The sequence below is a fragment of the Saccopteryx leptura genome, chromosome 3 (genome assembly GCF_036850995.1).
Source record: "Saccopteryx leptura isolate mSacLep1 chromosome 3, mSacLep1_pri_phased_curated, whole genome shotgun sequence".
NCBI lineage: Eukaryota > Metazoa > Chordata > Mammalia > Chiroptera > Emballonuridae > Saccopteryx > Saccopteryx leptura.
Genome location: NC_089505.1, coordinates 237,140,382 through 237,154,001, shown reverse-complemented (window position 1 = coordinate 237,154,001; position 13,620 = coordinate 237,140,382).

Sequence of the window (13,620 nt, the reverse complement as noted above, 5' to 3'; positions counted from 1 at the left end):
GAGAAAACCCAAGTAAAACTTTTTAGCAAAGTTTGTTCATTTTAATGTACATTCAGAAATTACATGTACTAATTTGCATATGTGCATGTTAATTTAATTTGTGCTTGCTTTTCCAGAGGAGCACACTTATTTTCATTGTCTTTTCTCTAGTCTCTCAATGTTTGTGTTAAGCTTAGTTGTTTATCTTACCATTTTAGCAGAATACATTATTTTCCAGAACTACAATAACCTTATTGTTGGCTAGAAGTGATTACTTGCTGATTGCATAATAACTTTGCCATGGAGCCCACAGAAGAGATTAAATACAATTTCTGAGCTTATTTTCTTGTTTATTTTTATTTTAAAGGAATTACTATTGAATTTTTCTTTTTTTCTTTTTTTTTTTGTATTTTTCTGAAGCTGGAAACAGGGAGAGATAGTCAGACAGACTCCCGCATGCGCCCTACCAGGATCCACCTGGCACGCCCACCAGGGGGGCGACACTCTGCCCACCAGGGGGCAATGCTCTGCCCCTCCAGGGGGCATCGCTCTGTTGTGACCAGAGCCATTCTAGAGCCTGGGGCAGAGGCCAAGGAGCCATCCCCAGCGCCCGGGCCATTTTTGCTCCAATGGAGCCTCGCTGCAGAAGGGGAAGAGAGAGACAGAGAGGAAGGAGAGGGGGAGGGGTGGAGAAGCAGATGGGCGCCTCTCCTGTGTGCCCTGGCCAGGAATCGAACCTGGGACTCTCGCACGCCAGGCCGACACTCTATCACTGAGCCAACCGGCCAGGGCTATTGGATTTTTCTTAATTATCATTTAGGTGAATTACTTCTTAACCCAACCTTGTAGATTTAAATTGCTACCTTGTTTAATACAAAGCAACTATGTACATATCTAACTTACAAAATAGAATGCCTAATAAGTGATGCCTGGGACTATAAAATCAACATGTAATAAAACTATTATTCTTGAGAATTATTTTTAATTATCATTAGAACAAATAAAAATAACTTGGAGTTTTAAGAAAAATTTTCTTTTATAAAATCATGTCTCCTATCTGCTTAAAATAGTCCATTTTATGTCTTTCTAGAAAAAAATGTATTCTATTTCTGAGCAGGTTGCTCACAAGAAATCTTGCATTTTTTTTCTACATCTTCAAAGAAAAACAAAAGAGAACTAAAATAAAATAGATTGTCTTTCTTTTTGCAAATTAAGTAGTACCTATAGATTAAACTTTTATTTTATGTTATGTAGGATGTTAATTAAGAAATAAACGTATATCATGTGATTGCACATCTTTAATATTATTTAATTCTGGTGACCAGGTCTCAAGAGAGTTCAGCAAGGAAATATATGAATTTAACTTATATTGCTACTTATATTTTTATATACATACATAAATAAATACTTAAATTAACATGAGAAAAAGCAAAGATATGTTGATCTCTGAGTATGAACTAAATAATTAAGAATCTTTGTTTTTCACGGAAAATGCAAAATTGAGTTATGAACTATTACAATTTACTGAATTCCAGGCTTTGCCATAATCTTCCTGTGATGTGGTGTTGACCATTTAATCAATCTCAACTTTTATGCTTATACTTACATAGAATTTATTTATTTATTTATTTATTTATTTATTTATTTATCCTTTTTTGCTTAATCCCTCATTGAACCTCACCGTCCCCCATGCTGTCAGCCTACTAGCTATGAGTCTGTCTTGATTTTGCTTATTAGTTCATTTTGTATATTAGACTCCACATATGAGTAAAATTATATGGTACTTGTCTTTGTCTACCAGGATTATTTTACTTAAGATAATATTCTCTAGGTCCATCTATGCTGTCACAAAACTGATGGGCATCTGGGCTGCTTGCAAATTTTGGCTATTATAAATAATGTTGCAATAAATATATGCAAACATACATTTTTTTCATATTAGTGTTTTGGGTTTCTTCAGATAAATTCCCAGAAGTGGAATCACTGGGTCATAAGGCATTTTTTATTTTTAATTATTTGAGGAAACTCTATCCTCAGTGATGGGATTCAGCACAGGTTCAGCAGAACCAATACCTATTTTTTGTTGAGTTCAGTGAACTGACTGTTAAAATAACACTTGTACTCAGGGTTCCCTCTAAGGTGGGCGATTGGGCAGCTGCCCAATATGGAAATCACAAATTTACATTCCTTATTATTTTTTAACGTTTATCCGTGCAACAGCACACTCCGTCCATAGGTGAAAAAAACTTGATAGAACTATGCTTTGATGGTAATATTTATTTATTCATTTAATAAAACTCATTATACCTTTGATGTAATACTACATTTTAATTCCCTCGTGTTTGTTAATTTGGTAAACAAACATATAACATAAAGAAATAAAGTACTAAACAACTAGGGGGTGAAAAGCTGTCATTGGAAATATCTTGAATATAGTTTTATTGTTTTTTTGTCAGGTATTATTTAATATTTTTTATTAGTATTTTAAAATTCTTTCTTATAGCATGATCTAATTTTGTGTACCTTTTTTATTGTTCTTATTTAAGTGTTAAATGCATGAAATAATAAACTGCCTCTTGGTATATCTCTTTTTATACTGAAAACAGTCATTAAGGAAGAGCACTGGTTGTTAAATTATTTGAATCCCATCACTGTTCATACTGTTTCGTACCATGGCTACACCAATCAGCATTCCCTTCAACAGTGTATGAGATTTTTTTTTTCTCTCCACAGTGCTAAGAAGTTATTTTTTTGAGTAAATTTCCAAAATATCTTTTTATGTTTTATCTTTCTAAATTTAAATGCTAATTAAAGGCTTCTTCTAATTGGCATCCATTTTCTGTGGATCTGCATTCAAAAGATGCATTTTTAAATGATCTGCACTTAAAAGATGCAACAAACTAAGCAATACTAATTTTTAGATTCTTTGTAATTGTTACTACTGAACAAATATTTAATGAAGGTTTAATATTCTACAATTTTATATTTAAAGCAATCATTGTTCATATCTTTTTAATAGTTTATAGTGTAGCTATAGAAAAAGACTGTTCTCTGAAATTCTTAATTGATGCATTGTGTTATAAAGTGAACAGCCACTTTAGGAATACTAAACATAATTTGAAAGTATATGGTGGTAATATTAGAAATGATATAATGCTTAGAACAGGTAGAATTTAATGAGTCTTTAAGATATGAGTAAAATTTGAATGGAAACAGGAGAAACTACATCAAACTAAAGAGATTTTGCACAGATAAAGAAACCATCAACAAAATGAAAAGACAACCTACCGAATGGAAGAATATATTCACCGATGACATATCTGATAAGTTAATGTCCAGTATTTATAAAGAACACTTTTTACTCAGCACCAAGAAAACAAACACTTCAATTAAAAATTAGGCAGAGGAATTGAATAGACACTTCTCCAAAGAGGACATACAGATGGCCAATGGACATATGGAAAAATGCTCAACATCACTAATCATCAGAGAAATGCAAATTAAAACCACAATGAGACATTACCGCACATTTGTCAAAATGGGTGTTTAACAATAAATCCACAAATGACAAGAGTTGACTGGAATATGGAGAAAAAGGAACCCTCCTGTGCTACTGGTGGGAATGGAGATTGCTGCAGCCACTATGGAAAACAGTATATATTTTCATCAAAAACCTAACAATGGAACTGACTCAATGATTCCAGTTGTGGGTACTTCCCTGAACAAACTCAAAACACTAATTCAAGAGAATATAGACAACTTTATATCCATTGCAGCATTATTTACAGTAGTCAGGTAAGGAAGCAACCCAAGTGCCTATCAGTAAATAAGTGGATAAAAAAGCAGTAGTACAGATATACAATGGAATGCTACTCAGCAAAAAAAAAAAAAAAAAAAAAAGGCAGAGAAATCTTAACCATTTGTGACATTATGGATAAATCTAGAGGGTATTCTGCCAAATGAAATAAGTCAGTCAGAGAATACAAATCCAATATGATTTCACTTATATGTGGCATCTAAAAAACAAAATAAATGAACTAATAAAACTGACACAGACTTAATAGACACAGAGAGCAAACTGGTGGTTACCAGATAAAGGGAGTTGGTAGACTGGTCAAAAGGAAGAGCTTAACAATTTCAGATTGGTGGTTACAAAATAGTAATGGAGGACCTGGCCAGTTAGCTCAGTGGATAGTCAGCCTGGCTTATGGATGTCCTGAGTTTGATTCCCTGACAAGGCACACGGTAGAAACAACCATCTGCTTCTCCCTCGACCCCTTCCCCCTCTCTTACTCTTCCCCTCTGGCAGCCAGGGGCTGGGTTGGTCCAAACCTCTGCCTCAGGAGCTAAAAATAGGTCTGTTGATTTGAGTATCAGCCCCAGATGGGGTTGCTGGTTGGATGCTGGTGAAAATATATGTGGCAGTGTGTCTCTTTATCTCCTTTCCTCTCACTTAAAAAAATTATCTTAAGCGAAATAAGTCAGTCAGAAACATCAAAGAACTATATGGTTTCACTCATATGTGGTATATAAAGTTAAAACCCTTGACACAAACAACAGCAGGGTGATTAGCAGAGGGAAGGTGGTGCAGGGAGTAAAAGGTAAAAATAGGCCAATGGAAGATGATTTGACTTTGGGTGGTGGACACACAATGCAACATACACAGCAGGTATCAGAAATTTATACTTGAAACCTATACGATGTTATTAACCAGTCATCCAAATAAATCTATTGATAATTTAAAATATTTGATTTAAATGCTTTGATTGCAAATTGCCACTAAAGCAAAATATTTGGAAATATAGATATATAGTGTATGTTACTATAAATACATTTTATTTTTGTGAGAGGCGGGGGGGGGGGGAGAGAGAGAGAGAGACATCGAGCTGCTCTTGAATATGCCCTGACCAGGGAATTGAACTGGCAAACTTGGTGACAGGTCAACACTCTACCCAACTGATCTAGGTGGCCAGTGTTACAAGTAACTTTTCAAAGCAAATATTTTATTACAAAAAATATAACATTTCAAAATATGCCCTGTTGCAGGAGAGAGAGACTCCTGGCAAAAATTAAAAGATGTCAAGTTGGGGAATTCCAAAAGAGAAAGAGAAAGAAAAGAATAAGAAAGCGAAAGGGAGGAAGGAAGGAAAGAAGGAAAGAAGGAAGAAAGGAGAAAGAAAGGAAGGGAGGAAAGTAAAGGAAGGAAGAAAAAAGAAGGAAGGAAGAAAGGAAGGAAGGAAGGAAGGAAGGAAAAAGGAAGGAAAGGAAAGGAAGGAAATGGAAGGAAGGAAAAAGAAGAAAGGAAGGAAGAAAGGGAAAGGAGGGAAGGAAATGAAAGGAAGGAAGGAAGAAAAGAAAAGGAAGGGAGAAAAGGAATGGAAGGAAGGAAGAAAGGGAAAGGAAAGGAAGGAAGGAAAGAAGAGGAAGGAAGAAGGGAAGGAAGGAAGAAAGGGAAAGGAAAGGAAGGAAGGAAAGAAAAGGAAGGAAGAAGGGAAGGAAGGAAGGAAGGAAGGAAGGAAGGAAGGAAGGAAGGAAGGAAGGAAGGAAAACTTCAAACAGAAGATGATGGTAATGTACATTCTTGGCAAAAATATTAGGCAAAAAAGGTTTTGTTATACAACACTGTGCTTATGAAGTAGCTTAGAGGAAGGTGACCATTTTTCACCTCTAGCTAATAATTATTCTAAATATATTTTTTATTTTGATTTTAAACTTTTTTAAAGACTGAGCTAATTTATTACTTTTTTACATAATTTATTATAATGCCTTACAATGTAGTAGACATTTAGCAAATTATTATTTATACAAATTAAATAATTTTGTTTTTCACACATTCAATGGAAACACAGCTTCCTTACTAAATTCTTACTATGGTTTGATGCTTGTTGAAGCACTATGATAATTATTTATGGATATAATCATTAACATTGCCATGGGAAATAATAATATTGATGCCAGAAAAATACCCCTAATATCCAAACATTTGAAATTGTACTTGCTTTTTACAGCAAATCCAAATGTGTTTAATAAGATTCCATTTCAGAATGCGTGCTACTTATCTGTAAACTTTAGCTGTCTTCCAAGAACTGTTAACTGTTAAAAGTCTGAGCTATTAGGAGATATGACAGAATAATTGATTAATAACATTATAGGATCTTAGTAATACAGTATGTTTAATACCAAAGGAAAATGGATAGGAATTAAGTAAAAAAATCCTAAATCTTGTTTTGTTGCTAAGGAACCCAAAATATATAAGGCTTTTTAAAGCCCTGAGTTCTTCTTATATCATTAATATCACATTTTTTCACATTCTAAACCTGTTTTTCTTGAATCCCTCAACAATTACTCAAAATATTTCCTCATATAGATGAGGAAAAATTATTTTCCCACATACCAAGCAACTGTCATAGTGAGAACTAAAAATCTTTATGATTATAAAATTTGGTTTTCATAAAAAATAAACAAACACATAATCTCTTAGATGATATTATCCTCAGAGTTCATTGTTATTTTCATTACACAGTGTTTCTTGGGAATTTAGCTGTGGTTTCTGAGGGCATAAGTGAGGGCAGAGATATAAGGGAAGTTTACCAGACAATGGCAGAAATATCAGTACCACACAAGATGGATAACTAAAGCTACAGAGTACAAACCGCCAAGAACAGGTGCTATCCAGGTTTGTTTAATGATTATTATCTTTTTTATTTAACTCGGCCACCACTTAACTCACACAGACAACCCCACAAACACATGCAGAGATTTACACACATATAGCAGAACCAGAAAAAGATTTTATTATGGGCATAGTGTGGTATGGATGGACTCATCCATTAGGGGAGGACAGATACTAAGTAGAAAAGATAGACAACAAGAAGAGTACTAGATTTCAGAGTATTGGAACTGATCTCAGCCTGCTTGGTCAAAAAATATGAGGACATTTTGGTAGAATTTTGGAGCCACTGAATATAGCGTGGTATTAACAGCACAAGATATATTTTCTTATTTAGCCTGACTTGTGGTTTTCCAACAGCAGTTTTCCTACTTTCTTTTCTCAGTTGATCACAGTATAGTTGTTTTGTTTTGCATTAAAATGTAAAAATAGCTCCTTTCTGCAAAAATTGAACTGTAGGATGTATACATAAAAGTTAAGTGAGGCTCTATTAGACTGGTAGTTTTCAACTATCAATGCTAGAGCACCAGGTTTCCTCCATTTAAATTTTTTATTAAGTTTAAGTTTATGTTTAATGTGTGTGTGCGAGAGAGAAAGACAGAGAGAGAAACAGACAGACAGAGATGAAGAGAGAGATATGAGGGTGAGAATAGAGAATAAACTTAAGTTTAAACAAGAACTAAGCAGGACACAGAAAGCTTACTTGAGACTTAATTAAAAATTAAGAAACTAATTTTTTTCCTGGAATACAATGAAAAACACAACCAGAATAAATATTTTTTTAATTGCCAATCCAATGTCTGATTTAGTCCTATATCTGGTAAGTTTTCAAGTACATATTCAGAAATATATTTCAATGTTCCACTTCCATTGTCTTCCTTGAGCTTTGGCTTGCATGCCTTTCAGTCAGGGACAGGGCACAGCTCATGTGTGACTTGCTAGGCTGGCAAAGAACTGATGTGATCAATTAGTTGGCTCCCTTTAGAAACACCAATATTATGCATAGAACACAGTGTTGCTAAATCAGTCTTTCTCACTCTTCTTTTATTTTTTAACTAATTGAGCTAGAAAGAATAAATTACATTTGTTATTTTGCATATAAATTGGAAATTATTGCTTTCCCCTTCTTGGGGTTGCAAATAATATTTGTTCCATTGTTATCTGAAAAACAATCTCCACCTTTAGATGAGGCTGGTCCACATTATTGGAAAATTATAATGTTTGCTGACAGTGTACTTAGAAGAGATCAAACTCTTCCAAGAGAAAATTATATATATATATAATTTTATATATATATATAATTTTATATATATAATAAATATATATATAATTTATTTATTTTTTTTTTGTGGCAGAAAGAGTCAGAGAGAGATACAGACAGGAAGGGAGAGAGATGAGAAATGTCAATTTTTTGTTCGGCTCCTTAGTTGTTCATTGATTGATTTCTCATATGTGCGTTGACCGAGGGGCTACAGCAGATTGAGTGATCCCTTGCTTGAGCCAGCGACCTCAGGCTCAAGCTGGTGAGCCTTGCTCAAACCAGATGAGCCTGTGCTCAAGCTGGTGACCTTGGGGTCTCGAACCTGGGTCCTCTTCATCCTAGTCCAGCTCTCTATTGACTGCGCCACCGCCTGGTCAGGCGAGAAAATTATATTTTTTAAAGAAAGTTTTATAACTTTGATGGCTTCAAAAGTCAAGTTTTTTCTTTTTTTCAACTTAAGGACATGTTCTGGAGTCAATCAATTTTAATTCAACAGAAGACCTTACTCCTCAATTTCACCTTCTACATTAACTACACATAAGTTAAACCTGTGTTGCTTAGCAAAATGCTGATTACCTTTATTTGATGACAAAATGTGCCATTTAGATTTTCTTTTTCAATTTTTATTAATTTGAAAGAGCAGATATGTTTTTTTTTCTGTATTGTGCATAACATACAACCAATTATCCAGTATGCTTTTGCATTGATATTGAATGTCAAGGCCTCTCTCCATCTGCCAGGCATGAAACTGTTTGGGCTGGGGAAAGCAGTACCCTCCTGGGATGGTGTCTGGTCAGTCCTTGGCTTCAACAATTCAGGGAAAGTCACACAAAAGACTGACTGTCTGAGATAGAGCTCAACGTGTTAAAAATGTTTTCTTGCCCTGGCCGGTTGGCTCAGTGGTAGAGCGTCGGCCTGGCGTGCAGGAGTCCCAGGTTCGATTCCCGGCCAAGGCACACAGGAGAACCGCCCATCTGCTTCTCCTTCCCTTCCCCCTCTCCTTCCTCTCTGTCTCTTTCTTCCCCTCCCACAGCTAAGGCTCCATTGGAGCAAAGATGGCCCGGGCTCTGAGGATGGCTCTATGGCCTCTGCGTCAGGCGCTTGAATGGCTCTGGATGCAACAGAGCGATGCCCCAGAGGGGCAGAGCATCGCCCCCTGGTGGGCATGCCGGGTGGATCCCGGTTGGGCGCATGCGGGAGTCTGTCTGACTGCCTCCCCATTTCCAGCTTCGGAAAAGTGCAAAAGAAAAAAAAATGTTTTCTTGACTCTCTTACCCTCTGCTTTTAACACCTTGAGCATTATCTTGAATTAAACTGACTTGATAATTTCTTCATAAAATTTCTATAATGTTCTCTGGAATTTCCAATCACTCTGTGTTCACTTTTGTCTTAGGCCTCCAGTAATTGATTTACAGAGTTTCAGTTCTTCATTTTATCAATGCTCAAAGCCCAGTGCAATATTGCTCCTCCAATAATAACAATCCTAGATGTCCCTGTATCTTCTGTGTGTACCATTACATATCTAAGACCTCCTTAATTCTAAGGCTTTCAGAGAACAACTTTATCCAAAACTAGGCTAAAATGTAAACTCTGTTTGTCTATCCCAAATGCTACAATCAAAAATGTTTGTAAGAATATTGTGAAAAATATTAGAAATATATAAATATAAGGTTATGTAAATATGTATAAATATATGAATTATGTATAAAGACATAAAATACATATAAATATATAAACACATTTAATATATGAACATTTTAATAAATATAATGTGTATTTGCATGTGTGAAAATTTAGATGACCAGTGTGGTATAGAAGTAAATATGTAATAATTTATACGAGACATATATTTCTAAACCAAAATAAAATAGCAAGGCAATAAATTCCCTTTATTAGGAAATGTTGTGTGTGTTGACACGCATACAAATTTAAGAAGATACATATTTTTAAATATCACATTCTGAATAAATCTTTGCCTGTTCATCTTGTTTAAAGTTGTGACATTCTCTTCTTGCTTTATTTTCACTACAGTACTCAACACCATTTCACACACTTCATACATATTGTTCTTGTTAATTTTTATTTGTGTATCTTCTACCAGAGGAACAAATGCTCTAGGAGAGTAGAAAATTTCATCTGTTTTGTTCAGAGTTGTATCTGTAACACCAAGAATATTATATGGTCGATGTTTAACCAATGTAAGTTGAAAACACCTTTTTGTATTGATGATGCTTTTAATAAGGCATAATTTATGAAGTGTTTAATATGTATCATGTTTGCATAATCTTATTCAATTTGCACAAAAAATACTTAAGGTCATATCCATAATTTTAATATAAGACAATATTAAGATTTAGTGTTTTTAAGTTATTTAGCTAAGGTCACTCTGTCAGGGAGTTCCGATTCAAACACATATATGGTCAGTGTAAAATTCATGCTTTTTTTTTTATCACTAAACAATTTTGGTATCAAGTAGCAGAGGCCAAATGAAGGTTTGCATTTTTGTCGAAGTTGCTTATATCAATAAACCTGCTGATACATATTTATGTCCAGAGTATTTCACTAAAATTAAGTAGATTATAGATGAATTTAGGTGAGAAAATATTTAATTCTAACAAAAAATTAAATCAACTGCAACATATAAGTACAATTTTAATCAATTTATTGTCAGAATACACTAATATTTACACCTGACAAAATGAGTTAGGATTTTATTTCTTTGAATCAAGATGATGTCAGTCCATGCTTTTTATAATTTCCTACAAGAGTGTTCAAATATAGATTTCAGTAAAGTGTAATTAAACTCACAGAATAAAAGTTAAAACAAAACCCAAAGTGATATGTATTTGTTAACCCTCTTGTCATTAAGGTATATTTTTTGCTTCATCTTTAATAGGACACTCAATTATTAATATGTATTTTTATAATTAAGATGTTTGTTTTACTCCTTTCGTTATCTAACAATTATTGTTTAAAATGTGCTAGAAATGCTTCTCAGCATTAGAGACCCAGCAGACAACAAATTAGAGAAAACATTTTCTTTCCCTATAAAGTTTATAGTTTAGTCGTTTATTTTTAATTTATGCGAAATTATTTTGTGAAACCAACCGGCAGGGTTCTGCTCTGTTCTATTTTTTGCACCTCTTCCCTCTGGTGAATCCAGAACCATAATCATTTTCATTCATATTTCTATATCATATGGTGCCTGGGTTTTAAAAAAGGAAAAAAAAATTTGCGAAATTCTCTTTTCCACCAGCGTTATTTTGACAAATACATGACCATAGTAGATTTTTTTTCATTGTTTTCTAACATCATTAGAACATAATTAATTCATGTTCCTTCCTTAAAAGCACTTGTTTTGTTTGAGACCCTCTTCTTAAAGAGGGTCTCAAACAAATTTTGCCTTTTACTATTTTTAGGAAGCTGAAGGGAATTTGTTTAAATTCACACCTAAATAAAGATTCAAACCAAACAAGAAAGGCAATTATGAAAACATTGCAAACAATTTCAATATAACTATTTTTAGCAATTTAAAAAATATTTTATACTAGTTTCTTTTCTTAGTTGATGTATTCTTTTGAAATATTTTCTCAGTAACTTAACTAGATTTTAGAATCAATTATCATATGACACTAAATTTCCAATTATTTATGATTAGAAAAACCATAAAAAATTCTAGACTAAAACATTATTATACTTTTTATCCACACAAAAAAAGCTTTAAATACAAAAGTAGATCATTTTGGGTAGTAGCACTTATATGAGTCAAATTCTGGGGTCAAAGTTGAGCAGCTTTGCAATATTAGTTAAATGAATTAACTTGCATTAGCAAAATTTTCGACTCACAACAAAATTATAAAATATATAATTATATTGAGATTTGATTTAAAAGTATTTAAGTTCAGTAGCCAAAAATTATAGTGGTTAATGTCATCATCATTGTCATTGTCTTGGTCATCACCACTATCATTATCATCATCATCATCATCATCACCATTGAACAATAATATTTTTATTCCACAAACTAATGTAGGACATGTAGGAAATATGTTTGGGTCCAGATATCATGCCAAGTTATTTTATCTGTACATTTTCCCCCCACTGTGATATCTTTCCTGTTTATTTGTTATAAAGAAAGTTTCAACTGTACTACTGTTCTCATATAAGTAGAGATCCATTATCATGTTTCTTATACTCAAAGACTAAAGAAGAAAGAATATAGTATGTCAAAATGCAGCGGCATTACTGAGTATGAAGCAATATAGATATGTGATTCAAGGTACATTTTCCCCTTTAAAATAAGTTCCTAAAATGGTATTGCTTAGCTAGAATAAAAGATAATCCAGAAAGTAGAACTAATAAATTTCTGTTAACTATTGTTTATTCACTTGTGTGATTTAAAGTGTTTACCATGGTATGTGATGTTTTTTATGAGTAGAGAGCATTTTCTTTGAGCATGTTGCCAAATGTGTCTGTCTGAATGGAAGACCAGCTCCTTCTAGCTTTCACATACTGGTCCCATGGAGATAGGACAAGAGAGCCTCAGTTTGTCTCATTAGCAACCAGAGTCCTACAGAGGAACTAACAAGAGCAAGCACCCCAGATGAGAAGCTGTTAGGTTGTATGCCTGAGGGTCAATATTTTGGTATTAGTATGCTATAGGTATGTTGGTTGTAAGTAGGAAATGTAAGAACATATAGTATCTAGGTTTTAAAATGCCTCCAATGATGACAATGATCAATGAACAGTATCTGTTATTATTGTTTGCCCATGGGATACTAACTAAAGAGAAAGTTAGGAGACTGTGGGCACTAAGGTGACTGAGGCTGAGCCAAGTTGGGCAGAGATTAGAAAATTAATCAGAGTGATTATACAAAGCCAGTGAGTGTATTTAAGCTTAGCCATGAAAAATGCAAATGTTAATTTATAAAGTCTGTCAGAAATATTCAATTAATTAATTTACCTACTCATTTATTTATTCAGCAAATCCAATAGATTTTTGTTTTATAGGTATGGGGCAGAAAGAAGGAAAACTTTAACCATCCCCTTTATCTTCAGAGCAGGTAAGAATATCAGCTGTTTCAAGCTGACCAAGTATGGGTTGGCCTCCTGACATCCTGCCTTTGTGCTTTGGCATGGGGCCAGGTTTCAGTATGTCTAAATGTTTCAAATGTGACAGGAACACTCTTATCAACTCATCACAGTCACTATTCTCGGTGGAACTGAGTGCAGTTGAATCAAAAGTCCTCAATGGCTCTTGTCTTCAGTACTTGTTCCTCTTATTCTTGTGCACTTATTGGCCCAAGTCTGGCATAGGTTCACGGCTTATTTACTTCTGGTTCTATTAATGATATTGACCAACAACATTAAATCAGGTCAGTGTTATTATTTCCACTCCTGCCTAAGCCCCTAGTTTTAAGTGCTTCCAAACTTCAAACTTTGTAGCACTGAGTAATGTTTCTGACAGGGTAGTTATTTAGTGAAGATTCATTTATCACTTATTTATTCAACATATCCACGGGATTTCTTTTCTGAGCATTGTGCCTCAAAGGTCATATCTATGAAACAGAGATAATTTTAATGATTCTAATGTCTATATCTTATTGCTGTGAGAGTACAGAATTTCTTCACACAGTACCCAGTAGAGAACACATTATCTAAAATATCAGATGATGATAATAAATATGTGCAGTTTTCCGTTCTTGTGATT